A 26,828-nucleotide genomic window follows, 5' to 3' on the forward strand; every position below is an offset into this window, starting at 1 on the left:
AAACCTGTTTGGAGGGTGTCTCTTCAGTTCAAATAGTTTTAACTTGGAGTGTTCATACTGCGGAACACAGAGCACTCATGGATTCCTAAAAATCCTCTGTCAACAGAATATGCTTGAAAAGGCTTCATAGGAAAGACCTTGTCCCCTACTTTCTTGTTCTAAGGTTCTTCATTATCTTCTACTTTCTTTACTCAGGAACAAGGATCTAAAGATCAATGATGCACATCAAATAAAAACTAAACTTAGCCAGTCGGAGATAGTTCTGCCTTCTACCCTTTTCCACCTCATTTACCATTTAATTTAGCAGCATGAATTAACATGTTAGCCAAAGTCAGTATCACTTTAAAACGACACTGCCCACTTGCCTAAAAGGCAGGAAGACTGACTTCTCCAAGCACACGAGCTACTGTTGATGTGTATGTGTGTATCCCAGAGAGAAAAGTGTAAAGAGAGATGTCGGGAGGTTGCGTATTTGTTCTGCAGTTAAGCAAGCTGTTATCACTACCATTACATCAATCCCATCTCAGTTGCTGTCACTCTTTTTGATGACATGTGACATTTTAGTGAGGTAGAGAAAAAGAGATCTAGGTACAAATAACTAAGTTGATAAGACACCATCGCTGACGGAAGGTGGGTGATGTAAGGCAAGTGGTGAGTAATGATGCATCCTGAATTCAGGTCAGTGCTCTTTGCTGATTCTGACGAAGGAAGCAAGCAAAAGGGGGGTAGTGATGGATTTGGAGGGATTCCTTTTAGGATCTGAGTCACAGTAAAATATTTTGGGCTGTAATATGAGAATAAAACGAATGTGAACGAATGCCTCACAGTGTTGCCACACTAAACACTCTTATCCATATTTCATTTAATGTACTCCTGTTCCCCTAATAAGTGACATGAGAAAATGCTCCTTGGTCCTTTGAAAGTTAGAATGGCACTTTTATGATGTCTTCCAGATTATTCCTTGAGATGGATGGGCTGAGTTGGAACACCAATTGATTAACCCATCGACTGGTGGAATGTGCCGCGGCCGTTCCCCAGCTAAGCTGTTCTTTCCCCAGGACAGAACATTTAGACGGATATGCTGGAGACGATGACTAATGATCAGATCTACTGAGGTATACAATCCGTGTCTGACTGTTTATTTGGACACAGTCTACATACATACTCCTGTTTGGTTGGTGTGGCAAATTATGTTTTAGAAAGATCTAAGAGTCTCATGCTCAACTGACTGATCACAGTGGAAAATAATATTCTTTTTCTGAGTTAAGATTTCATGAGGATGCAGGTGTTTACAACATCAGTAAAACAAAGACAAACTGTTAAATTTGATCAGACTGTTCTATTCAGATAATCACCTCAAGTGAAAGATGCTGTTTTTGTCACAAATCCAAAAAAGGTGACTGTCAGTAGCAAAGCTATCATATCATGTCAAGCAAAAGTATTTGTAGCCTTTGGGCTGTTTCCTTTTGTCCCTGTCATATTACTGGGAGTTTATAAGATGGATAAAGACAGACTAGTGCAGAATCAAGTAGAAAAATGAACTATTCTTTAAAACATTCTTTGCAAATAAAATATTTATGTCCGCCCCTTTTACAGTGATGTTCCATGACACAATGTAATGAAACATCTCATCTTTAAATGTCAATTCATTAGGCTTTGAGCATATTTTCAATGTAATTTAATCTCAGTATAAATAATGCAGTTCTGTGAAGGCCTCTCAGCACACCAGTCAACAAGAACTAACATGGAAACAAGAGAAAATACCAAACAGATAAGGGATAAGGTTGTGGAGAATTTTAAAGAACAATCCCTAAGATTTGACCATCCCACATCAACACATCAACAAACCACAGAATGCTTTCTATCCATCATTTGAACAAATGTAGCCCTAGTTTGATGAAACCAAAATTCAAATAGTGGAATGCATGCAAAAGCCTACACATGGAAAAATAAATAATAATAATAAATAGAACCGCATACAATACAAGCACAATCCTGGTGGTATATCATCCTCTGAGAATGCTTGTCTTCAGCAGGAACAGAAAACATTAACAAAGTTGATGGAAGGAGCTAAATACAACACAATTCTGTAAGAAAACGTTTTACAGACTGTGAAATATTTGAAACTTAGGTGACGGATTACTTTTCCACAGAACAACCACGATCAAAGAGGTACAATGGCTTAGATCAAAGCATAATCATGTGTTACAATAGCTCAGTTAAGTCAAACTCCTGACCTAAATTCAACTGAGAATCTGTGGTAGGATTTGTAAATTGCTGTTCATAGATGTTATCCATTTAATTAGACTACGTTTGAGACAAATGTTTTCCTCTAGATGTGCAAAAATGGTGGAGACATGCTCTGAAAAACAATTTCTGCAGTAATTTCAGAAAAAAAGATGGTTCTAGAAACTTGTACTCTGAGGGTTATTGCAGAAATGTGTATTAAACAGTAAAATTAAAAAAAAATAACTACTGAACAAACTCCATTTAGTGGTCCTAGGGCTATTCAATATTAGGAGGATATAAGACTGTCATGACATTATGGAATATTTTAAAAATATCAGACATATTATGATTTACCCACATTTTTCTCACCACACTTTTTCTTTTCATTGGTATACGCCACTACTCTCTTGATGATTAAGATCTCTAAAAGTTATGGCCAGAAGAGACAACGAAAGTCCAGGTATCCTAAAGCAAATATTGCCAAGCATAGTTTTAGTGCATCACATCCTAAGTATCAATGCATTACACATCTTCTTTTGTGACTGTGATATTGCACATATAAAGATTCCTGTAAGAATTGTTTCAAATAATTGCACATCTAAATCAACCTCAAATTATGGACAAAATCATGAATTTAACCATTTTTGTAAGCCTTATTTTTATATAAAAATTCATCTCGCTGTCCTCATTAGGACTACGTCCTCTCTGGCCTACCACTTTAGACCTCCAGCATCACAGAGCTCTATTAAAGAAGGCAAGGACGAAGATAAGAGATCACTTCAACAGTTCCCTTTTTCCCAATGAATGAAACCCCCTGAGATAGTCTATACCCAGAGAAGATGAAAAATGTACGGGTAGCTCCATTATTGATACAAGTCTCCGGCAGCGAAAGAAATGAATGCTAATGGTGTCCTAAGCTGGGTTTTACAGAGATTAATCCGATTTTAGAAATGAACAGTTTATTATATGGCACACAGTCCTGGCCATGATCTGAAGTGAATCCTGGACTGAAAAAGGGTGGAAAAAGATGACAAAGGGATTTTGGGAATGAAACATGGGTATACAGCTTGCCGCTTCACAAGACCCTGGCACCTCATTGCAGTTGTGCCCTTTTCCAGCTGACAAGTTCATTTATTTTCTGACATAGCTGCCCAGAAAGATTTTCAATAGATAAGTCAGACAACAATGGCAAAAGAAATAGGGCATATAACAGATGTCTTTGGTGACTACATTATTAGTTGAAGACTGGCTTTGTGCGAGCAGCAGGAAGTCCCACTTGGTCTCTTTGCTGCACCTGCTCTAAGGCTATTCCCCACTGTTTAGACGGACTAATGGCGACACACAGGGGATACAGCTGTTCTTGGTTCGACACAGTGAAATAAACAGACTCTAATTTAAACTCACTCAAAAGCAATAAGCTTTTTTTTTTTATGTCGGTTAGAAATATTTAGGTTGCCATGCCCTTTTTAAACCATATGGCATTCTGAAACCACAAGCACCATCCATCTCCCAAAAAATACATAAATAAAAATGTCCATTGCGAGGACAAGGTTTGAGTAGTGTTGAATGGGGAAGTGGAATAGTTGTTCTGATTATTACCATGGATCACTTTGCACCAGTTGCCAATAAACAACTGCAATCCTGGGAATACATACGGATATTTATCATACTAAAGCCTCCGACAGGGCAAAAAACATAAAATCTGCATTCAAATTTGTTTCTTAAAAGTAATGTCACTCCATAATATAGAAAGTTTCTTTTTTTTTGTTTCAGTGAGGTGAAAAATGTATGCCATGTTTCTCACATTTACAGGCTATGTATGAAATCTATTCTTTGACTGAAGAGTGACACCCATCTTCATTGAAAACTTTATCCTCAGGGGGATCAGTGTAAAAACACAGACACTGCACTCATTGTGGACAGTCCTGTATTTTTATATTCATAATATTTTTTAATGCATCGGTATTAAAGTGGAAAGGGCAAGCTGCATTGCAACAGTTATTTAATTTGTAACAGTGGTCCTTTCTGAAAGTCTGTTACACCACTTGCACCACGTTCAAATGATATGAAAATCACATGTTTAGGTTAAAAATTACAATTTATATGGTCAAGTTAGTCAACTCTAACTTGGCTATGTCTTAGTCAAGTCAGAAAAGGAGAAACATATTTTTTCTTCTTTTTTTTAGTTCTAAATTTCAAGCACACCCACAGCAACATGCCAAATAAAAATGATGAAATTCTCTTACTGCTTTTGGAGAACAACCCCCACAATATTTGTGACTTTTCTGTCCATGTGAAGTTTTACAAAAAAGCCTCAGAGGTGCAGAACTTCACTGGATATCAGTCTTTATTAGAAGACGAGACTTATTATAAAAGCATGTCTTGTAATTTGGAATATCTCACGCTCTTTGGTTTTCATCAAACTTTAAACACACATTCACAAAGTGGTAACTGTTGCTTTGTGGCATATTGCGGCGGAGCTCAAAACAGACTTCTAGCAAGCCGTCTAGCGCATATATATTACTGGGAAGGACCAGAATGAAGTTTTTTTTTCTTAATTTCAGCACCACGTAGAGGGACAGCTCCCTCCCAGCCTACCACAGAGAAGTGAAAAAGCGCCTGTTGTGTAAGTCACACCAAGTAAAAGTGGAAGGGGGTCTTGTGGTCTGATTATTCAACGATCCAGGAGTGAGCAAGAATTTCCAGTTTCATCAATAGCTTTTCTGTACTATCACTTGTATGTTAAACCATGTAGGTCAAATTTATCCAAGATCAGATGCACACATGCATCTGATGTCAGATTTTCAGCTGCTGAATAGGTTGAGCGCAAAAAAACAGGTATAGACTGCATTGATAACTGCAGAGGGGAGGACAGGTGTCACATTCGCGTTAAGCAAAACCTGACCTGTCCTATTTATTGTTGCTCCGATCAAACAGGCGTCATATTGGCATAAATGTAAAACTATTTTCAGTTGATAATAAAATATATACATACATACATATATATATATATATATATATATATATATATATATATATATATATATATATATATATATATATATATATATATATATATATATATATATATATATATATATATATATATATATATATATTTGTCGCGCATTCGCTCACTCAAGTCAAGGGCGCGCGGTGACGCCAAAGCAGACCTGTGCGAACGTGCGGATCTTTCTACTATCTTGTCGAAGGAGCAGGTTATTAAACATCTTTTACTTTGAGATTGCAGCTGAAGGGGTATAGAACCCCAATAACGTGTCCAATATCCCCGCAGTTCTAGAAACATTAAAGACGGTGCATAGAAGCAAGATATGGTAAAGAAGCCATAGAACACCCTAGAGCGTATTTAACCACAAAAAACTTACTTTTCCACCAAGAGGTCTGGAAGGTCTGTCTTGCTGTCTCGCGGCTGACGGTCCGTCTTTCACTCTCTCACCCTCCCGTAAAAAGAACTGCATAGAAAAATTCCGCAATTCTCCGGCGCGTTTACAAAATTCCGTGTTGTCGTCTTCTTGTCAAAGACACTGTGTTCCTAATTAAAAAAGCAAAAACAAAAAAACAAGTGGTACGTAATCCACACATTAGTCCGGACGGCGTGCTGCTAAAGTCTCACAGTGATGATACCCCGCAAATCAAATGGATATTTCCTCCTGTTCCAAGACGCAAATCACCACCAAGGCGCCCGACAAGTGCGATTGTTGAAACTAGTCTCCCCGACCAGAAGGCGATGCGCTCCCAAATTTTCAGGAAAAAAAAAAAAGAGTTAAATTAATCCAAGCCTAATGGCTCTTTTGTCTTTTCTCAGAGCTTAAAAACTGACCTTTCCAAACCCATCAGCTCGAGTTGGTCAATGCCCAGGCACATCAAAGCTACATCCTGGAAAGCTCGTCATTTAGACGCTAAGACAGAGCTTTTTTCTCCTTAGAGAGGCAGAGGTGGGGTTGCTTTTACGTCCCGCTCGCTTTCGTTTCAAATATAACTTTTTATCAAGTCCCCATAAGAATATTTATCAGTCATCAAGCCTGATTGAAATTTTAGCGCATTAGCCAACGTAGACTCTTTTTTTTTCCTGTTTCCCCTCGCCGATGAAAGCAGCCCCGCAGAATTACGCCTGTGTGTGGTTATCCTACAAATTAAGTGAAGAAGTTGGGTATTTAAAAGGGCAATATCTCTCTTCAAGTTGCGTCGCTCTTCATTTGTAAAATAATACACTTTAAGAAGAAACGAAGCAAATGAAAATCCTGGGAGGTGTCTTCACTTGGATCTTCTAGCAGCAGCTTTTAAGTCTGAAAGAGCTGAGGGAGGGAAAAAAAAAAAAAAAAAAAAAAAAAAGCTCAATTCCTGCACGTTTTCCGCACCTAGTCTGGAGGGGAGTCACAGTTCACTGAAAGCATTCATGTCTCCTGCACCCTCCCTTCGCTCCGTGAATTTTCCTCATGAAGCCTCCTTTTGATGTGACAGAATATATTTATTCTTTGGAGTGCATTTCCACAAGACGTCGATTGTCCAGCTATCCTCCCCTTCTCTGGACCGCGGAGTGTATTAGTCGGCTTTAATTAGATGGCTCCATTACGCACAGGCGAGCTGCATCCATCGGTCCCTTTCAAAGTGCCCCGAGCGCTCAGCCTTTTATATAGCTATATAAATAAAACGCCGACAGACAGTGAATTGATAAGGGGCATCATGTGAGGTTACCTCCCACTGACAGGCTGTTCCTCCAACTTCAACCGGGTATGCTCCGCCACTGACTGCAGGTGGCTCACCCGCAAGACCGAGGCAGCGATGCCAGGGAAAATTGCCCTCCTTCTTTTACAGTCTACATGCAGCCCTGAACTAAAAAAAAAAAAAAAAATCTGAAAAGCCTTTTAAGTGCCACGCTTAGTGCTCCTTTGATATTTTCTTATTTGCCTGTTGCTTTATCTCTCATTAGTCGGTCAATTTGAAGAAAAAAAGGGGGACAAAACTGTAGTTTTTTTTTGTGTGCGTGTGAGCATGTCGGAATAAAAGTCGTCGAGCAAACGACACAGACAGATGGAGAGAATGAGACAGGAGAAAAAGTGCTTCCTCCCATGTGAATCTTGGAAATAGGACATGACTGCCACCTACCGACTCCTTCTCTCCTGGGTGATAATGCGATAGCCCTGTTCGGGTTGACTGCCGCATAGGACCGTTCTATAGATTGTGTTTACATACACTTTTGAATTTGTATTTCATAAACACTGTCAGGCACAAAAGGAGACCCGAGCTTGAATTATCTTCATGCATGCAAACACGGAAATAGATGTAAAGTGCAGGCGCACACATACAGAGAGAAGTGTGACAATCCAGAAAACAGATTAATATGAGTTATAATCTCTCTCAGGCTTCAGCACTTTAGACCCTATTTATAAATGCTGGCAGAGTGTTATGAATTATGAAATAGGTCCACACGGTGCAGATTTTTAGCACGGTGGGTGACACCAGAGACTTCAGGTCTTCAGAAAGATTATTGCTTGTGAAGCGTTTATCTTGGGCCGCCTGCTGCACTGCAAATATTATGCTAAACTCAGTAATATTCTGCAACATATATAGAGAGGCTACAAACGTGGAGGAATTTTTCCACATATAGGCCGAGTTGAGCATTTGCAGTGAACGTGCTCAAATAAAACACGATAGCGAGATGTGAGAAGACACTTGAATGACTGGGATGTGTCCATCTGGTTGTCAACATCTGATCTCCTATCCCTCAGTGCTGTAGGTGTTGCATCATTCATCTGTCTTCATAACTGTCGACCTGCCTGTCTGAGTTTTGGGCATACTGTAGTAAAGAGCACCAACCTTCTGCTTTCCAATTTGAGGAGGTATATTTATTTATTTTATTTTATTTACTTTTTCTTGGTTCACATTTGTCCTTAATTTCAAACACAACTTAATGAGAAATATTAGCATTTGGCTCTTCTGTTCTATTGTCCTGTTCATCTTTCTAGCCTAATACATTTGATATAAAGATTTTATATCAAATGTGATATATTGAGGAGGAATTTGTCCATCATTTAGCATTATTATTATACAGCAGCTGTGTACAGGCCATATGTCTGTTCTTAATTCCAGAAACCTTTGACTACTTCATTATACTTATTAGTTTTGCCAAAGTCCATCAATTTGTGGCTCTCGAACAAATACATTAACAAATTTTATTATGCCTGATTCAAAATATTATACTGACCTGACACATGGGGTTACAAGTTTTACAGAAAACTACTAAAGAAGTATTTGTTTTTCTTTCCCAGAAAATCCCTGTGTCATTCATCTTATCTGAGATGTTCATGGGCAGAATGTAGGCATGGTCATGGAAGAGAGTGTGTCTGGTTTGAGAAACTCAGGGTTGTTTTTATTTAATTTTTGCAGACAACATAGCTTGTTTGGCATCTTAAAGTTATGATCTTCAGCAAGCACTACAGCAATTCACAGCCAAGTTTTAAGGGGCTGGGATGAGAGTCAAATCCTCTTAGTCCGAGGTTATGATTCTCAACCAAGAATGTCATTACCAGAGAGGTTAATCTCTGCCTCACAGAGAAGTTCAAGTGTCTTGATCATTACCGATGATCAGACAGAGCAGGACATTGACAGATGGAACAGGGTCTTGTCGACAATAATGTGGCCACTGCTTCAGTCTGTTGTGGTGAAGAAAGAGCAGTGTCAAAACGTAAAGATTTCAATTAACTGGTAACTCTGCATCTTGACCCTCATCTATGCATTTGCGATTTGACTCATGACTGAAAGAACAAGATCCTGGACACAAGCAGCTAAAAAGAGCTTCTTCTGTAGGGTGGCAGGGCTCAGTCAGAGAGACAAAGAGAGAAGACTTCTGTCAAACCTGCAAATACTTGTCACAGGTCAGTATATTTTAGAATAATATTTTTTAAAAGCTTTTTTAGTCATTGCTTTGGAGGTTAAAAGTGATGAACTTTGACAACCCTACTAAATATAATGAAGTACTCTGAAAGCGTTACCACTTAAGAATAGACTTATGGCCTGCAGTGTAACTGGAGGACAAAATCCTCACTTATATAAAAGGTTTTTATGAAATTCATCAGGCAAGTTAGTTATCCTCCCTTAGAAGATCCAAGTGGAGCTGCTGCTCCTAATCAGGTAGAGGAGTACATTGAGGTGGTTCTGGCCTCTGACCACAGTGAATTGTGGGCATGCCCCTTTGGAATGTGTTTGAGTATTTCACACTGGGAAAAGACCTCAGGGCAGGCCCAGAACTTGCTGAAGGAACTATCTTCTTCTCCTCATTCTGCTCTTCCCTTCAAAGATTGTCACTGCAAGTCATGTGTCTCTATTGATTTTAATATTTGATTTGGGTTAGATTTTATGTCGGTTGCCCCTTCTGACACAAATCTCTCCATATTTGAAACCAGATATTTTCATGCAAGGCAAAAAGAAAAGACACAAACATTTTTCCTGTGTGACATTAAACCTGACCAAACTCTCCCTGTTTTGTGTCAAGTTGAATCACCAAAATGATCTCCATTTGAAATAAAAAAAAACCTTTAAAAATTCTCCCATCCATTACTTCCAGTTTGAGTTTTAGATATATAAAAAATAGAATAGCAAAATACTTATTGCCAATCATCTCAGAAAGTGAAGCTTAAATGTCATATTGAACAATCACAAATAGAGTGACATATTACAATAATTGTTTCTTGTAATTTTGATGATTATAGGTTGCAGGTAAAACAAAATCACAAAATTCAATGTCTCAAAGACTTAGAATACTGTGAAAAAGGTCATTAATAGAATGTCATAGTGTCATATCCTAATCAGCTAATTAACTCAAAACACCTACAGAGGTTTACTGACATTTTAAATGGTCCCTGTCTATGGGTCTGTATGCTACACAATTATCAGGAAGGCTGCTAACTTTGCAGATGTCCAGAAGACAGTCATTGACATCCTTTACAAGCAAATACATTGAAATGCATTTCAGAAGAGCCAACACACAAAGGCAAAAACTACACATCAGGCACAAATGTCACATTCCCCGTGTCAAGCCACTCCTGAACCAGAGACAATGTCAGAAGCATCTTATTTGAGCTAAGGAGAAAAGAATTGTTGCTCAACAGTCTAAAGTTAGATTAAAGTAAATTCTGCATTTCATTTGGAAATCAAGGTCCCAGAGCCTGGAAGAAGAGTGGAGAGGCACAGAATCCACATTGCTTGAAGTCCAGTGACAAGTTTCCACATTCAGTGATGGTTTGAGGTGCCACGTCATCTGCTGGTGTTGATCCACTGTGTTTTCTGACAGTCAGTGCAATCATAATCTACCAGGAAATTCTAGAGCACTTTTTGTTTTCTTCTGGTGACAAGCTGTATAGAGCAGGACTTGGCACCTGCACACATTGTCAAAGGTAGTAAAAGCTGCTTCAACAAACAGCATTATGAACATAATGGGTTTAATTGCTGAAATATCAAGACACGGATGTCCACCTAAACACAGCCTTCATCTAAGAGGCATCTAAAAGGCCCATTGTAACTCCAGAAGCTTCAGAGAATCTGTTGACAAGATAACTATTAGTCATGCATCCCAGAAAGCCACAATTTATGGGTCAGTGGCAAGAAGACAGCTACTGCCGAATCAATGAGAAGTCCTGTTTGCAGTTTGGAACAAGCCACACAGGGAACACAACAAACATGTAGAATTCAGAGATAGGGTCAGATAAAATAAACTTGCTGGCAAATAAGAAAACAGTTTCTGTGGCAACAAACAAATCATGTGTTGTTGAGGGAGCAAAATGCTGGGTGAATTGTTTGGAAAGGAAAAGTCGGTCTGATGTGATGGGAAGATGAATGGTGCTAAACAAAGGACCATCTTTAAAGAAAACATGTTAGAAGCTGTGAAAGATGCCAGACTTCACCTTAAAACATAGCTATTTTTTTTCACTTTCAGAGGAGTAAGCTAAATCTATACCATTCTAACAAAAAAGGACTCCTTTTGTCGTAGAAAAGGGATCCATTTATCGCTAAAAATCTTAAACATAAAAATGAGGGCCTGCACATTTGCCTTATTAAAAGGAAGCGATACAGTGTCTTCATTTTATGAGGCTGAATGTTTTCTACAGAAGTTTTTCTCTCTGCAAGAAGAGAAGGATATAGGTCAGCCTGTCTTTTGACATCAATGTGTGGGCCCAGGTCTGACTTACAAAAAGTTACTGGATATTACTATTTTAAATTAAAACGAAAGCTAAAAAAGTGGCTTGTCAAAAACAAATACTGGCTTGATAAGACTTAAAATTATCAGTAGAAATCTCAGACTAAAACATATAAACAAGTGTCCATCTGCGTCAACTGATTATAAATGCTCACTACATGTACTTTTACATTTTTCTTTGATACTGTTTTTTTCCCACTTCACAACTATGTACTGTTTTGTGTTGGTCTATCACATAAATTTCAAATAAAATAAAGTGAAGGTTGTGACTGCACCATGAGAAAAGTTATACGTTTAACGGATATGAATACTACTGCTAAACACTGTTGAGTGTGAAGGACAACAAAAAAAGAGAGTCTAAATACTTCTGTTTTTTCATCATTTTCTCTGTTGTACAGATGTAAGCACTTCTCTTGGGCACAATTGAAACACCTCAGTAAAGATCACTCTGTCCTTGGAGAGTGATTGAAAAGTGTTGGGCTGCCATTGTTAAAACTATGACCTTGTTCCCTGAAAGGCCAAGACTCATATAAGACTCCTGGGAGCAAGATATTCCTGGAGCAGCAAGGGCAAGTAAAAGACCTTACTTAGACCAGTGCTCCAATATATATTACATGTTTAAGCATTCTCATGAAAAAGAACAACAGCTAGACATTAATGTGAATTACAAATGGTATAATTATAAGGTATAATTCTGGATGTTTGTTCATTGTGTTGTTCAGTTATTTTTTTTATATATTTTGTTTTTCAAAGTGTTTCTTTTTCTGAAAATGCAGAAGAAAAACACAACAAGGGACCATTCAGTGACTACATAACACACCCATAATTTTTCTTTTTCTTGAGCATCAGGTTGTCATATTTATATGAATGAGTGAAGATATTTCTGGTGTGCAGTATAGTAGGACCCTAGTCACTCAAAAAGATGTCACTGCTCAGGGTATGAGGAAGAGTAGCCAAACAGGGAGATGAACTCAGATTATTCAGGAATAGGGAGTAAAGATTCTTACCTTTACCATTACCATTACCTTGCATCTTACCTCCCACTCACCTTTTGTCCATCTTAGGCTGGTCCAACAATTGCAACTCTATATGTACAATACAAATGCACCCTATGAAACAGATGCAGGAACCTTTTCCATCGGTCTTAGCTGGATTATTCCAAGAGGTATTGGGTTGACCAGTGGTAGAGAAGCCCACAGGAGAACCCAATTTTATTTTACAAAGTTTTGTGTTTGCAACACAAAACTTACATAAACTATAAACTACTAAGACATTAATAGATGTGTATTTGAACTAGGGTTTTGTTGCTCAAATTCTGACTCTTCCCTTTCTTTAATGGCCTTCACATTTCCTGCCGCTCAGACATGGTGTAAGAAGGTTCTGCTGTGACATCCACAGCTGTCCCACTTCAAAAGGAGGCTCCCTGAATACATTAATAATGTGTGTTCTTTATTTTAAGAACCACCATTCATTATTCATGATGTTTTTGGAGGGTATGAGACTTCACAACTGATATCCTACAGGGTTCAATGGCATTAAAACAATGTGATGAGGTGAGTGGGAGGTAAGATGCAAGGTAATGCCACAAAAGGCCTGTAAATGTTTTATTTGTTTTACTTTTTGATTTATTTTATTGCTACTCCTTATATCCATTTTTCTTCTCTTTACATATGCACAGAACGCCTTATAAAAGTATTAATATACCTTAAACTTTTCTTCATTTGGTTTTCAGGCTGACGTACTGTGTTAGTTTCACAACGCACCTACTTCCACATATTCCTCATGTTCCTTGTATGAGTTCTTAACAGTTGCAATTTGACTTTCTTTTATTGATGACTTTCTACCTTCCACTCTGGCACATAGGACAGATGTTTTAGAGATGGCTAAAAAATTTGGCTAATCTAACAGCTGTAGTGTAGTCAGATTAGTGACATAAGATAATCATAAACCCCATAACCATTACTGATTAAAAACATGCTTGGCAAAGGCTTTAGCTTTTGTCCATCTTAGGCTGGTCCAACAATTGCAACTCTATATGTACAATACAAATGCACCCTATGAAACAGATGCAGGAACCTTTTCCATCGGTGTTAGCTGGATTATTCCAAGAGGTATTGGGTTGACCAGTGGTAGAGAAGCCCACAGATTGGTCCCAGTCCAACATGGACTGCACGGTGCTATGGTTTTTAGCACTGTTGCCTAGCAGCAAGATGGTACTGGGTTCCAATCTCAGCCAAAGCCTTACTGCATGGAGTTTGCTTTTTTAACATTGTGTTCAGTTCTTCTCACTGAGTACTCCAGGATCCTCCTGCAGTAAGGGCTAGTGCCTGTGTTTAGCACTCATTGGGCAAGAGGCTGGTACGTCAAAGCTTTCCTTGTTTTTTGTTTTTGTTTTTTAATATAAAAAAAAAACATTATAGAATTACCAAAAATCATTATACATGAGAAGCCCCAGAGTATAGCATTAAGAAATTTCAAATTTCTTTTAGCCTTGTATGCAAACCCTTTTGTGGTTTAAGTGTCAGAAGTCAGTGATGCAAAGATGATGTAAAGCATCTGAAATATGCTGCTTTGTAAATTTTGATAGAGAGCAGCACCAAATAAATTAGGCAAAACAAAATGTGTGCTATGGATCATGATACATATGGTTAAACACAATTTAACCAAGTGATATAGCATATAGTAACTTAGGACATTTTGAACCTTCAACTTAATTTATCATCTGTGGGGGACCAGTTGCTGGGGACTTTAGATCAAGAACCCCCCCCCCCACCCCCTTCCATTAAAATATGATTCTATTCTCTTTCCTCTGAATATTTTGTTTTGTTATTAAAAAGCACTGTGTTTCATTGTCCATGTTAAGCTGAACATTCATATATGTTGGTAACTATTCTGGCTGATGAGAGGGAAATGAGTTTAGAAAGGCTTCAGTTTTGAACAGGCGCTTAGGGCAGCCTTGGGTCCTAAGTTTCTGTGTTGAAAAAGCTCAGCAGTACATAGCAGCCATAGTGTGACGCACGTCGGATTTATGAATGTTGTTTGTATTTTCAGGTAAGCCGAAGTAGAGAAAAAGTTACCAAAAGGCATTGTATGTTTGTAACATGAAGTGGTAAAGTTTCATAAATGTATGCTGCTGTATGAATAACGGAGATATGATTATCTCAGTGGAGACTGAGATAGCTAAGCTAAGCTACGTTTCTGTGTTGAAGAAGCTCAGTAGTACATAGCAGCCATAGTGTGACGCATGTCGGATTTATGAATGTTGTTTCTATTTTCAGATAAAAAGGAAAGTAATGGAAATTTACAACCACCGCATGTCTCGACATCACTTCTATTCGAGTGTGCAGCACATCTTCCAATAATCTTTTATTTTTAAGTCACTATTAAAGAATCCCATATTCTCTTTTAGAAAGATAACTGTAACTATGCAAATAAATTTTAAAATGTAATTCCAAGACAACATCTAAACTAGTTCCAATTTATATGATTACTATTTGAGTATGTATGGTTTCAGGTTATAGGGACTGAACTCTAACCAAAAAAGGAAGGACTAGAAAAGAAAATTCTGTCTTTTGATGACAAACCAGATAGTGAGAAAATGAAGCATGCACCAGCTTAATGGCTCCCCATTTCCCATGTAACAATTGGAAACATTTATCAAGTGTATTTACTGTGAATAATGAAAAAAATGTGAACATGAGGTACAATTCTGCTGGAGTCTGAGCCACGTAGAAGTTAAGCTTGAATCCATTAGTTGTTTGTTGTCTTCCTCAGAAGAATTTAGATATTTTTCAGTCATAAAGCACATGAACATGGTGTTAATGCATCTGTAGTACATAGCAAATTTTCAGCACAATTAAGGTCAGATGTTTCCTTTGAAACAGATGAGTAACCCAAAGAATTATGCCTGGCATTACGAACCTTCAGCGTAAATAAAAAAATATCTTAAGATCTTAGCTTATTGTAATTCTGATGCTGTATAAAACAGTGGTCCCCAACCCCTGGGCCACGGACCGGACCAATTGGTACCGGGCCGCGCAAGAAGCAATTAAATATTTCCGTTTTATGTATTATTTGAGTCTGGATGATCTTTTATTTTGAAAATCCTTTAACCGGATTCTCTCGGTTACGTCTTGCCCGCCAACATTGAGCCCACAAGCAGCAAAATAAACATAAACATAGCCACATATGATAAACATATATCATATGTTTATGATATATAAACATATGATATATGTTTATATCATATGTTATAAACATATATCATGTTTATAACATGATATATGTTTATAACATATATCATGTTATTTTATAACATAACATGATATATGTTATAGTAATAAACATTTCCACATATCACTTCCGATGTCCACCGGACTCTCAGTTGCCATGTCAACTGTTTGAGATTCCGCTCCGTCACCACGCTTTCTGATTGGCTACCCTGTCACATTCAACAGGCTGCGTTCTTGCTCCCAGTCAGGGAAAACCCCACAGGCTGCGATAATCGGGCCAAGACAATGTTCAATATGCCCGATTTTAAATCGGGCATATTGACACTAATATACAACACACCACCAAGTAACACACCACACACTGTAAGATGGTCGTAAAGGGAAAATCGGGGCAAAAAAAAAAAGGCTTTAGCGGGTACACTAACATGCAGAAGCATTATCTGACGGTTCCTCCTCCTGTGCCCCCTCGGCCCCCTGGGCCGCAGCAAAATTGCCAAGTCTTGACCGGTCCGCGGTAATAAAAAGGTTGGGGACCACTGGTATACAACAATTGTCTTGGGTTAATGTTACTGTGGGCTATTTTGAATGAAACACAACATACACTGCATTATCTTCCAAAAACAACAGTATCAGTCTGAGGAACTCCACCACACCTCAGTGTATTGCGAGTGATCATTAGTATTCTGCAGATCTTTCACAGCCCCCATATTCCAGCTAGAATTTTTGATTAATGCACAGCCATTAAAGGCTTACTTTGCCACTTGGAAAATCTTGACTGACAATCAGAGGATAAAGCTCTAAGCATGACATAAACCTTGTAATCCTGTATCATAGCAGATTTAGACTTGGTGGAACCTCAGTTTCAGCTTGTTTATCTCATTGGCTATGTCTCTGCTGAACCAAAACAAGCAGCACTCCAGACAATGCCGTACCTTTACGCATTTGAGGCAAGGAACAGATTTACAGCATCTGGATGTGACTGCAGATCCTCTCTGTCTCTAATCCTCTGGGTTGCTGTGTTTCTGCTCAGGCACATGAGGGATCATGTGAGCCATTCATTTACATGCTTCCTGCCACAGGGCAAATAAACAGACACAACAAAACCCCCCAAAAAAGCAATATATTTCCACCTGAATAATAAAAACATGACTTGTACATTTTGAATGGTTTATAAATATGCAACATACATAAAGTTTGCAGTATTTTAACTTGGGTTGAAATGTGGCAAACTTCCTGTATCTATATCTTATTATGTCTGCTAACATAACGTTCTGCTATAACAGCAGTCCCATGATTTAAAGATCTCAAAAGTTTCTGCTACTCATCACATAATTGATTTTGGCTACCATGGGGACCTAGGATTATAATGCTGCACATATTAACACACACCCCCCCTGATGATGGTCTTAGCTGGATCTCCAGCTGGATTTGAGAGAATCATTTCAACTTGAGCAGAAAGTCTAACAATTTACACTGATCCAACTGTTTATGCAGATTTGTTCTGTATTTAGCCTTTAAAGACAATTTATATGAGGCCATAAAGCAACATATAAAACCTTAATAATCAACTCTATCATACATCAGAGATTTGATTGGTCCAGATGTTCCTAACAGACCACTTGCCTCCCAGTCTGCAGATTTACTGCCGGATGCTAGGATTTCTAAAGGTAAAAAGGGAGACAGTTTGTTTAGTTGTCAGACCCCTCTCTTGTGGAACCAGCTCCTAGTTTTAGTCAATGAGGCCTGTCCCAGTCTAGTATAGCCTATAGGTGTAGGCTGAGGCTGCTGGAGGAGATAATGACAACCTCTCCCTACTCCTCCACAATCTTCTCCTTCTAACCACTCCTCGCTGCGCTATTTGCAGATATTTAAACTTTTAATTGTATATTAAAAGCTACTTTTGGTTTGCCGTTCTATTTAGCTGTGACAGTTTCCTGGAGGGAATTTAAATGTCTTATCTTGAAACTCTTGCTTGCAAATCTAAACTATGTATTCTGGCCTCAAAATGTAAAATATTTACCAAGGGCTATCATGAAAATTGCATAATAAAGACTGTAGGCTAAGCTTTGTTTCCATAAGCAAGGTATCACCTTGAAAGTTTGAAAAAACTAAACAACACAAGTTTCAGTGCTAATTACATTAACAATTTCTCTCACGGGGAAAGGTCGTTTTGAAGTCGGTTTGACAAAAGACAACAAGAATCAATAACCGGTTAAAGATGGAGCTGCAAAGATTTGTTTGTCATCAGGCCTAAATGACACTGCTACTTTAAAGAGATCACCAGGAAGAGTAATAGAATAGAGAGCCTGATGTGGCACAAGTATTTAATGGTGGACGGAAAGAAATTACTTTACCACTTCTGATCTCGCTAAATGGTCATCATTAGTCTTTAACGATTTTGTCTGTATTCATAGATCAACTATTTATTGTCAAATAGGATAATCTATTTAATATTCATGAAAAATGATTTGTTACTGAAAAAACTACTATATATTTTCCTTCACTCTTTTTAAAGATTTTTAATATGAACATTGAATTATGCTATGTGAATTTTGCACAGTGTACTTATCAGAGCATAATTCACAGAAATATCTCAGTAAATTAGAATAAAATTACATTGATTCATTTTAAAAAACTACAATAAAAACTAAACTCATATAACATTGAACATGTTTTCTCCTGCTCATTTTGCATTAGTATACAGTTAAAACTCAAATCAGGTTCTCTGAAAATAATATCAATAAAAGATAATTTTCATACAAAATTGCCGGAATTCTGAAAAATTTGACCGTACACAGTATAATACATGCCCATTTAGGGTCCGTTGTGAGTTAGCATTATATAAACTAAACTGAATACAGTCCTTCCCTATTGAGGCATGGAGTCATCTTGATTCCTACGGTGCACTGTGGTACTTGATACCAAAATGTTTGCCCTAGTCAAAGTCAAATTATGCCCACTTTTTCTGTTTCCAACGTCAGTTTAGAGAGCACAATATTCACTCTCTGACTAGTACAGTATAACCTACACATACAATGCTAAGCAAACAATCAGTGTTACCAGCAGTCCCTTTAAGTGGCTATTACAATGTCTTGTCACTGTATTTGTCTGAAAAGCACAATTGTTTTGCATTCTGATTTAAAATCTAATCTCATTCACACTGCTCCTTTCTCTGTCTTCAATAGGTAAGTATAAATATATTGCTGAGTGACATGGTGCATTGTTTTTGTCTCTTTGTCTCCTCCACCTTTTCCTGCCACTTTCAACATTTCAACCTTTTCCTCATTTTCTTTCATGTAAAAATTTTTTGCAAAAAGATATAGTGACAGGTGTTTAACCTGTACAACAAACAACTATTTCAAGGGTAACAAAAAAGTTTGCAAGGCAGCAATTACACCACATTGTGGGCAAACACTTCACAGACATGATCCTAAGGGGCCCGAGGCTTTTATGTAACTTCTAGCAGAAATCAGTTCCACCAAATGACAGCTTGCAGATCTTACATAATTAGGAAGAGGCAGAGTAGAAAGAATTTGCTGGCCCAAACTGATAAACATTTAGCAAAGGTTGGGAGCTGGACACATCTCATTTTTTGCCATTTCGCACTGCCTCTCTAACAAAGCTATACAGTGCATAGATTAGCAGGCAACTGGATAAGATCCAGAAAAAAAAGTTTGAAACTGAGGAAAGGTAGTAAACAGTAAAAGCATAGCAAGAGACAAAGAAATGAAATCTGTCAGTTTGATTTAAAAAAAAAAAGTCTTTGTGCTCCTTGGTGCCTGAGGGAATAACATGTCAACACCTCTTTGTGTTTTAGTAGTTCTTAATAGTGGATACTAAAACTGTCAAACTTAATAAAACAAATTTAAACAAAAAATGAATACAATAGAAACACCAGCACAACACATACATTCACTTCAATGAGAAAAGTGAGGGCAAATACTTTGGAAACAAAAGAAAATAGCTTAATTTTAAGACAAAAAAATGTATTTACATAAAAACTGTAAAACATTCTTTACTGTCTTTTTGTGTGGCTAGAATATATAGGATCACTGTGCAAAAAGGAATAATATGGTGTTTTGCGTCTACGTAAGTAGTAGCATGTACGTAGTAGCTTCGTACATGCTGCTACGTATTTATTTGTAGTAGCACAAAGTGCTTGTAAAGTTTGACTATCTGCCTTCTTGGTAACCTTTAGTGACCTGCAGATTACACAAGGTATCCTTAGCAACTGCTGCCTTCTCGTTCCAGTAGTTTCTCTTTTGCCATCTCACCTTTTTATCCTCCCACTCACTGCAGATCTGTGAGCCCTTACATGAGAAGTCTTGATATGAATGTTACATTCAGAATACAAAGAACAAAGAGATGGGAAATGCTTAGGGTACTCCATTGACTATTGCACATCTTTTTCCCATGTTGTAACAGGTGTTACGTCAGTCTGTGTTACCCCATCAAAATGCCCCCTTACAGCTCTGCATGCAAAAGCAAATGGGGAAAAAAAATTGCATGTGCTCGCTTTTGGTCTGTAAATGGTGCGCTTTGCTCACACACAAAGGGATTACGGCACTCCGTCGAGTTTTGTTGTGAAAAGACAGAATCGATGTGCACACAAACAATCAGCGGCATTAGTGAGAAATTTGATAAGCAAAACTTACAAAATTCAGAAACCGGGCATGGAGGGAAGCAAAGTGAATCAGCCAGGAAAAGTAATTTTGCCCCCCGAGGACTTATGTGGCACCCACAAGGTCACCCCATCATTCAACATGTAAAAAAATGTGCACACTCAACACTTCAATTTTTTTATTAGGGAAAAAAATCACCATAACACAAATTATCCATAAACCAAAAATTTTGAAAGATTCTGACCTGGGTCTACTAGTGCAGCCTCCATTTGTGATGCATGAATGATCTCCCGTGAGGCAAAGGCAACAGGAGGAGGGCTTGGTAGTGTTGCAGGATGCCAGGAGAATGATTTAAATATCTCAATAATGCATCTGAAGAGAAAAAGAGATGCATGATTCCATAAATAAAAGTATACAACACTTGACATTTTTTAAGTTCACTATAATGCCCATGTAAAATACTGTACATGCACAATTTTCTGAAATGTACAATTTCCTGCAATTTAAATCAAATTAAATGCTGAATTAAATGAAGCAATAAACTTTAATAATATGGGAATTCAAAAATGATCTTAAGTTGAAAATAGATTGTAGTTGCTCTTATGTAATTATATCACACAGTTGAATAGGTTTTGCTACTTTACAGCTTTTCTGAAAAATAACCTACTTAAAGAAACTGGGATCTACTCACTGTCTCAACAGAGCACAGCTCCCGGTCAGAAACAACCACAGCCAGGAGGAGTGTCTTAGTGATTTCAATAATGCTTGTGTATGTGCTGCTCAAAGTGCTAATGGTGGAGAAACAACGTATCATTACTGAAAAGTCATTTATCCACCATCATTGGTGGTGACAGTTTTAACAAATATGCATAAAAAATATTGTTTATCAACGATACCTACTACAGCTTTAAGGGGTGTACCAGCACTTATTTTATTTACAAATAAACCACTGATTTATGTAGAGTAATCTGTACAACTGAGATAAATATGTTCTGTTTTATTCTCTAATCTAGAGAATTGGGTGATCACAGCTGTTTCAGAAACTGTGTCGCCATCCCTCTACTGAGAGCAGAGACTATAGAAACACTCTGATATGTAAATTTACTTTAATATATAACGTCATCTGTTGTTTTTTTACATTACAGCATCAACTGTGCTTGGAAAGCTGTCAGGAGAAACACATTTTGATGCCACCCCTAATAAGATCATAGTTTTATGTGATATTGCATATTATATGAAAATGAATAACCAGTAGCTAAACATCTGACAAACAGCAAAAAAGGCAGGGGGGTTGGAGAGCAAACTTTTCTAACATCTCTGCAGTGATATGGCGGGGGAGCACATTTCAAACCATTGCTCCTTCACTGCACCATTTATGCTGCAGCTGCTGCGGCTTCAAACAGCCCTCTTTTGTTCACGTTTCTGCTATTGAGACACTGCATTTGCAGTCAATTCAAATCCGTCATCCAGAACTAAAAACTCAGAGAAAACAAACCACCACGAAACATAACCATCTGGGATTTTGGTTTAGGCTTTATGTCTCGGTTTATAACACAGGCTAGCAGGGTTTTTTGGGGGGGTTTTTTGTACAGCTGCCAACACTGTTGCTGGTGTCATTAAAAAAAAAAAAAAAAGAAACTATACATAGTTATTCTTATGAAACTATACAGAGTTATTCTTATTTCCTTTTTTTTTTACTTTTATGGATTGTTTTGGAAGCTTTCAATTATTTGTATTGAACGTTTATCTGAATTTCACACTGTAAAGTAAAAACATACTTTTGAAAAAGGCCTACTAAAACCTATTAAAAGCATATTGGAAGGGCCTACATCTCAGATGCTAATATTAACTGTTTGACTCAATGACCTTCATGTTATACATGCGGCACAATGGTTTTCAACCCATGTATGGGTTTTAATCTTTTTAGTCACAACCTTTGAGTACACCTGGCTAAGGGCAACAGGTTTTGTGCTTTGTTGACAAAGGATTAGGAGCATGGAAAAGCATGAGTCACAGGGAAGAACGTGAGTTAAAATGTCTGGTGTGATTGCAGGAGAGGTCCAGTGGGAGCTGAAGGGTGATGGACAATGCAATGTTGGAGAGGGGAGCGGAATGTGACTGTTGGTTACAAACTCTCCCTGCCGTGGAAAATGATCAGTGACATAATGTGTGTGTTTAACACTGGAGGCTGAATCTAGCTTGGGGAAATGTGGCAAACTGGGAGTCTGTGTTAGCAAAGTACCGATTGCTATGCTTTGTGTTGCAGTTTGAGTGAAAGATGGCAGAAGACCAGCTCACTGGTAGCAGGAGGGAGCTGCAAGAGGAGTGATTTGCAGCAGACACATTTGGCAGACAGACTCTTCTCATTCAGAGGCTCTCACAGACTGGTATGATCTGCGTTTTCTATCTTAGAGACCTATTTTAATGTCCTACTTGAGTACTCTTTGCATAAATTAGATTTTTAAATTGATGTCATGTTCAATGTGTAAAGGACTTTGTTCAAACTTTACAAACTTAGTCAGCAATTTATTTTGTGTAGTTCATAGGTTGCAACAAACCTACGTCCAAACCATGCAGTACTGTATTAGTATTATTAAAAATACACTCCCTTTATTATAAACATGCTTACACAGACAGTATTGACTCAATATACATCCTGCATGGTTTGTGCGAAAAAAATAGTTAAAAGAAATATGAACAGAAAGCGATGCAGATGAGAATGCTTTAACTGGTATTAACCATGTGCTGTGGTTCAGCTTCACCTGCCACATCTACATTTGATTGCAGCTAGACCTGCAGATTCAAGAAATCACTTAAACAGAACCAATCTGACAGCAGTGAGTTAATTAATAGACCTTAAAAAGCATGGCCCAATCAAAAGAAAAAAAAAATCACCATACCTACAGTCAACCATGGTGGTGTGATGGTCTTTGGCGTCTTTGATGCCTCTGGACCTGGACAACTTATTGATGCTGATGGAGCCAATGAATTTGCTCTCTTCCACAAAATCCTAAATGAGAAAATCCAGCCATCAGTTCATGACCAAGTTAAAGTGAACATGGGTTATGCAGCTTTCCTAAATGTAACACAAATTAACAAAATAAAACAAAGTGAATAATAAATGAATGAGAGGAGGAAGTGCAGAAAGCTAGCTCTCAAATATTGAATTGACATTAACAGCCACCTCTTTCAGCTCAGTATGGTACTTCTCTCTTCGCAGTGGAAGATGGTTGTTCATAGCACATGCAATTTCAGGTAAGCTTCATAGCACTGAACTGGCACATTGTATACAGCACAGCCAAATGTTAACAGTTTAAAACTTCAACAAAGTCCATGTCTCCAGGAAGGAATAATTTCTCAGTAGCTGGGGGTTCAAACCTTCTGTACAAAGTACAGCATAGAACAAGGGGCTGTTTTTTTCTTTTGTTTGTTTGTTTTGTACCAGGCCACTGGATTGCATATTTAATATGAAGTTAGTTTTTAGTGATATACATTATTCAAATCCTGTATAGAGGAACAAACAAGTTAGAAATTCAAAGCTTTCTGAATGTACTCCTTTAACTACTAGTTCCATGATGTTCTCAATTGAATCAACTATCCCTCTTTCTGTAGAAAGAGGGGTAGTTGGTAGCAAAGGTTAGGTTGTCCTAATCACTATAAGATATCCGGGAGCTGTCCTTTGATTGGCCTACCAGAGCAGCACTCTGGGCTGTCATTTCTTATTTGGGAAAGAGATGATGCTCATGCCCACAGACAAGACTAGATTTGATTGGAATAACACTGGTGTGCACCAAGCTTGCAGACATGTCTATCTTGACAGTGACTGTGCAGAATGTTTGCTGAGAAACAGCTGAAATGGAAAACAACCAAGCAGAGAAATCAGCCCCTACTGAATTTCAGTCAAGTTTGTGGGAGCAAATATCTTTCTTGTCTCCAACCTTAAGTAGTAATAACACAGCAACGTCAAAGAATCACCAGGTTGGAAAGACAGTGGTCAGCCATCTCTGGATGAATGCATCTCTCTTCACACAAATAGATTTTTTACGATACAATTTTTTTCTGTGATCATTACAGTCAGTTCTTGTTTACAGATGGAATTATTTGTTTATGTCGCACAAATAATTTTAGTCTGTTTTAAATAGATATAGAACTTTTTTTGCACTTAACACAGGAAACTCACAAAAAAAAAGAGAAGAACACTTCTCCAAAGGCTAACTACTCTCTGACTTTGATAGATTAGTCTCATTGGAGCGATGTCACATGTTCTTTATTTTCTCGAACACTGTGCAAGCGGAACAGATGGTATCTGGGAGTAACATGCTCTCATTAGGAGGTCCAGTGTTTGCATATATGAAAGGGAAAATGAGAGAAAACAGAGAGGGAGGGGGTAAAATCCTCTGAGTTTTGGCACAGATCGACACTCTGACCTTCTGTCCAGTCTGCTGTCTGACAGGCAGGAATAAAAGGATGAAGTAGTGAAGGTAAAGGAAAGCCTCACAGTATCAGAGAGCATCTTATCTAAGTCGTGCTAATCAGTAATCACTAATGTGTTTCTTTCACCTTTGACAGATCTGTTAATCGGAACGTCTGCTAGGCAAATGTGTTGCTGCTTTTAAAAGTTTCTAATATACCATATTAGCAAAATAATAGCAAAATAACTTTAATGCATTTGTGCATCTCAACCTATTACAAACCACAGAAAATCAAATTAATCAATTCCATTATTCATTCAATACAATTGTATATATCAACCTTTAAAAGCAATAAGCGAAGAATCAAAATACAATAGAAAGTGAACCCTGCTTTTTGGCATCAAAAAATAATTAACCCAGTTTGTGGCAAAGTTTGCCTTCACACTCTGGACCTCTCCATGTCTGTTTGACTGTGGTATTCAACTTTTTACAACGTGATGTAGTGACCTTTGGTCTACCTATTTATACCTGGCAGCTACATAGCATGATATGCACTGTGACTGATGTGTCAAACTGGCTGGATCACTGTCAGCTCCAATTACTGTTCTGTCTCCTCATCCATGGCATCCCTTGAGGTAAGCTACTATGGTTTCTTGTGTAACAAAGTACAATCATGGAAAGTTTTCTAAAGCTTTAAGTAGATATCGCACCATACTCCGAGTATTAACCAAGAACATAATGCCAAGCATTGTTTATCAGTTAAAATAAGGTCTCTTCTCTGTCAGCTTTTCTGCTCAATAAAGTCTCTGCTAACTTCCAAATCCTTGTACTAACTTGGTTTGTATTTAGTATGAGTAGAAAAATCTTTATTTAAAATCATTTTGAAAATAATTGAATTCTTATGTCAGGTAATGTGCAATTTACAAACTGTACATTAGTTTGTGAGATGCGAGAAAAATATACTAGAAAAAAAACCATATATAATTTATCTAGTAAACCTATGCTTACTGTGCAAATGCATTTGTACTCCATGAAATTATTCCCCTCTTGTGATGTAGGAACAATCAACTTCATTGTAGTTTATTAGGATTTCTTGTGTGAGACTGACTCAAGAAATACTTCAGTGTTTCAATTTTGTTTGTCAGCACATGTAAGCCCTATTATGCAATGTCCACAACAAACAAAAAAAAATATATACCGTACTGTGAAATCTATTCTATCACACAGCATCTTGAAACTGGCTAACTATGAATCCACACTAATCTATGCTCACAATAGAGATTTTAGATAACAAACACCTGTAAGTAACTAATTATTATGAAAAGATGTGGTTGAATCACGAGCAAAGACCAATGTCACACTCATCTGTATCTTTTAACTAGATCATTTCATTGTTTCTTTTCGATTTTGGGTTAATCAGTGCACTTTGCACGGCCTACTACATTTGGCCAGTGGTACCTGTCATTGTGAACATCACAATAGGGGAAAAAGGATCTACGTATGTGACTTTGTGCTTTGCCAAACAGGCTTCCCTATGTCTTTGGTAAGAACACTCTGATTGCTGTTGAAAGGACCAGCTCATGTGATCGGGTTGCACAGTATTTTCTTGCCACTCATGATATTATCCCTGGTACAATATTCATGTATCATGAACATCAGATTGGACCTGGGACCTTTCATTCCTAAATAAAAAAAGCTTCAATTTCAGATAGCCTTAAAACCCATAAAAGGATGCTTTCAATTTCATTTTGCAATTGTACTAGGTAAAGAGAAAAACTAAATGTTATATTGTTGTTAATTTTTTACAGATTATATAAAATTATATTTGAAAGAAAATCATAAGTCTACTTTGACGGCTTATTTTGAGGTAATGGGAATTTGGTCAAATCTGCTTTGTATATTTCTATACCTTTGGTACATCTTATCTGTAGTTGCATGACTAAACTCTCTTAACACATGTAAAAATGTAAAGCATAAAAGCTCTGTATGTTAACTTCATGCATAAAATTTCGTGGCACTGAAATATGTGGCTCTTTCACTTTTGTCTTGACATGAATAAAACATATTTTTGTTAAGAAACCCCTATTGATTTGTATGAAAAAAAGAATCAATTACACAT

General features: G+C 37.6%; 1 protein-coding gene across 2 annotated transcripts in view; it reads right to left on the reverse strand.

Moving 5' to 3' along the window:
* lrrc4c (leucine rich repeat containing 4C) overlaps nucleotides 1–7,219 on the reverse strand; it is a 63,509-nt gene extending 56,290 nt beyond the window's left edge. The window contains exons 1-2 of one of the 2 annotated variants that reach the window (XM_023326876.1): nucleotides 5,875–7,219; nucleotides 5,616–5,782 (exon numbers count right to left, since the gene is read on the reverse strand). The gene's annotated coding sequence lies outside the window, so the exon portion shown is untranslated. Of the gene's footprint in view, nucleotides 1–5,615 lie in introns of both variants that reach the window. The other variant, XM_023326875.1, reaches the window with a different exon arrangement.
* Between the last annotated feature and the right edge of the window lie 19,609 nt (nucleotides 7,220–26,828).

Source organism: Xiphophorus maculatus, chromosome 2, assembly GCF_002775205.1.
Source record: "Xiphophorus maculatus strain JP 163 A chromosome 2, X_maculatus-5.0-male, whole genome shotgun sequence".
Lineage (NCBI taxonomy): Eukaryota > Metazoa > Chordata > Actinopteri > Cyprinodontiformes > Poeciliidae > Xiphophorus > Xiphophorus maculatus.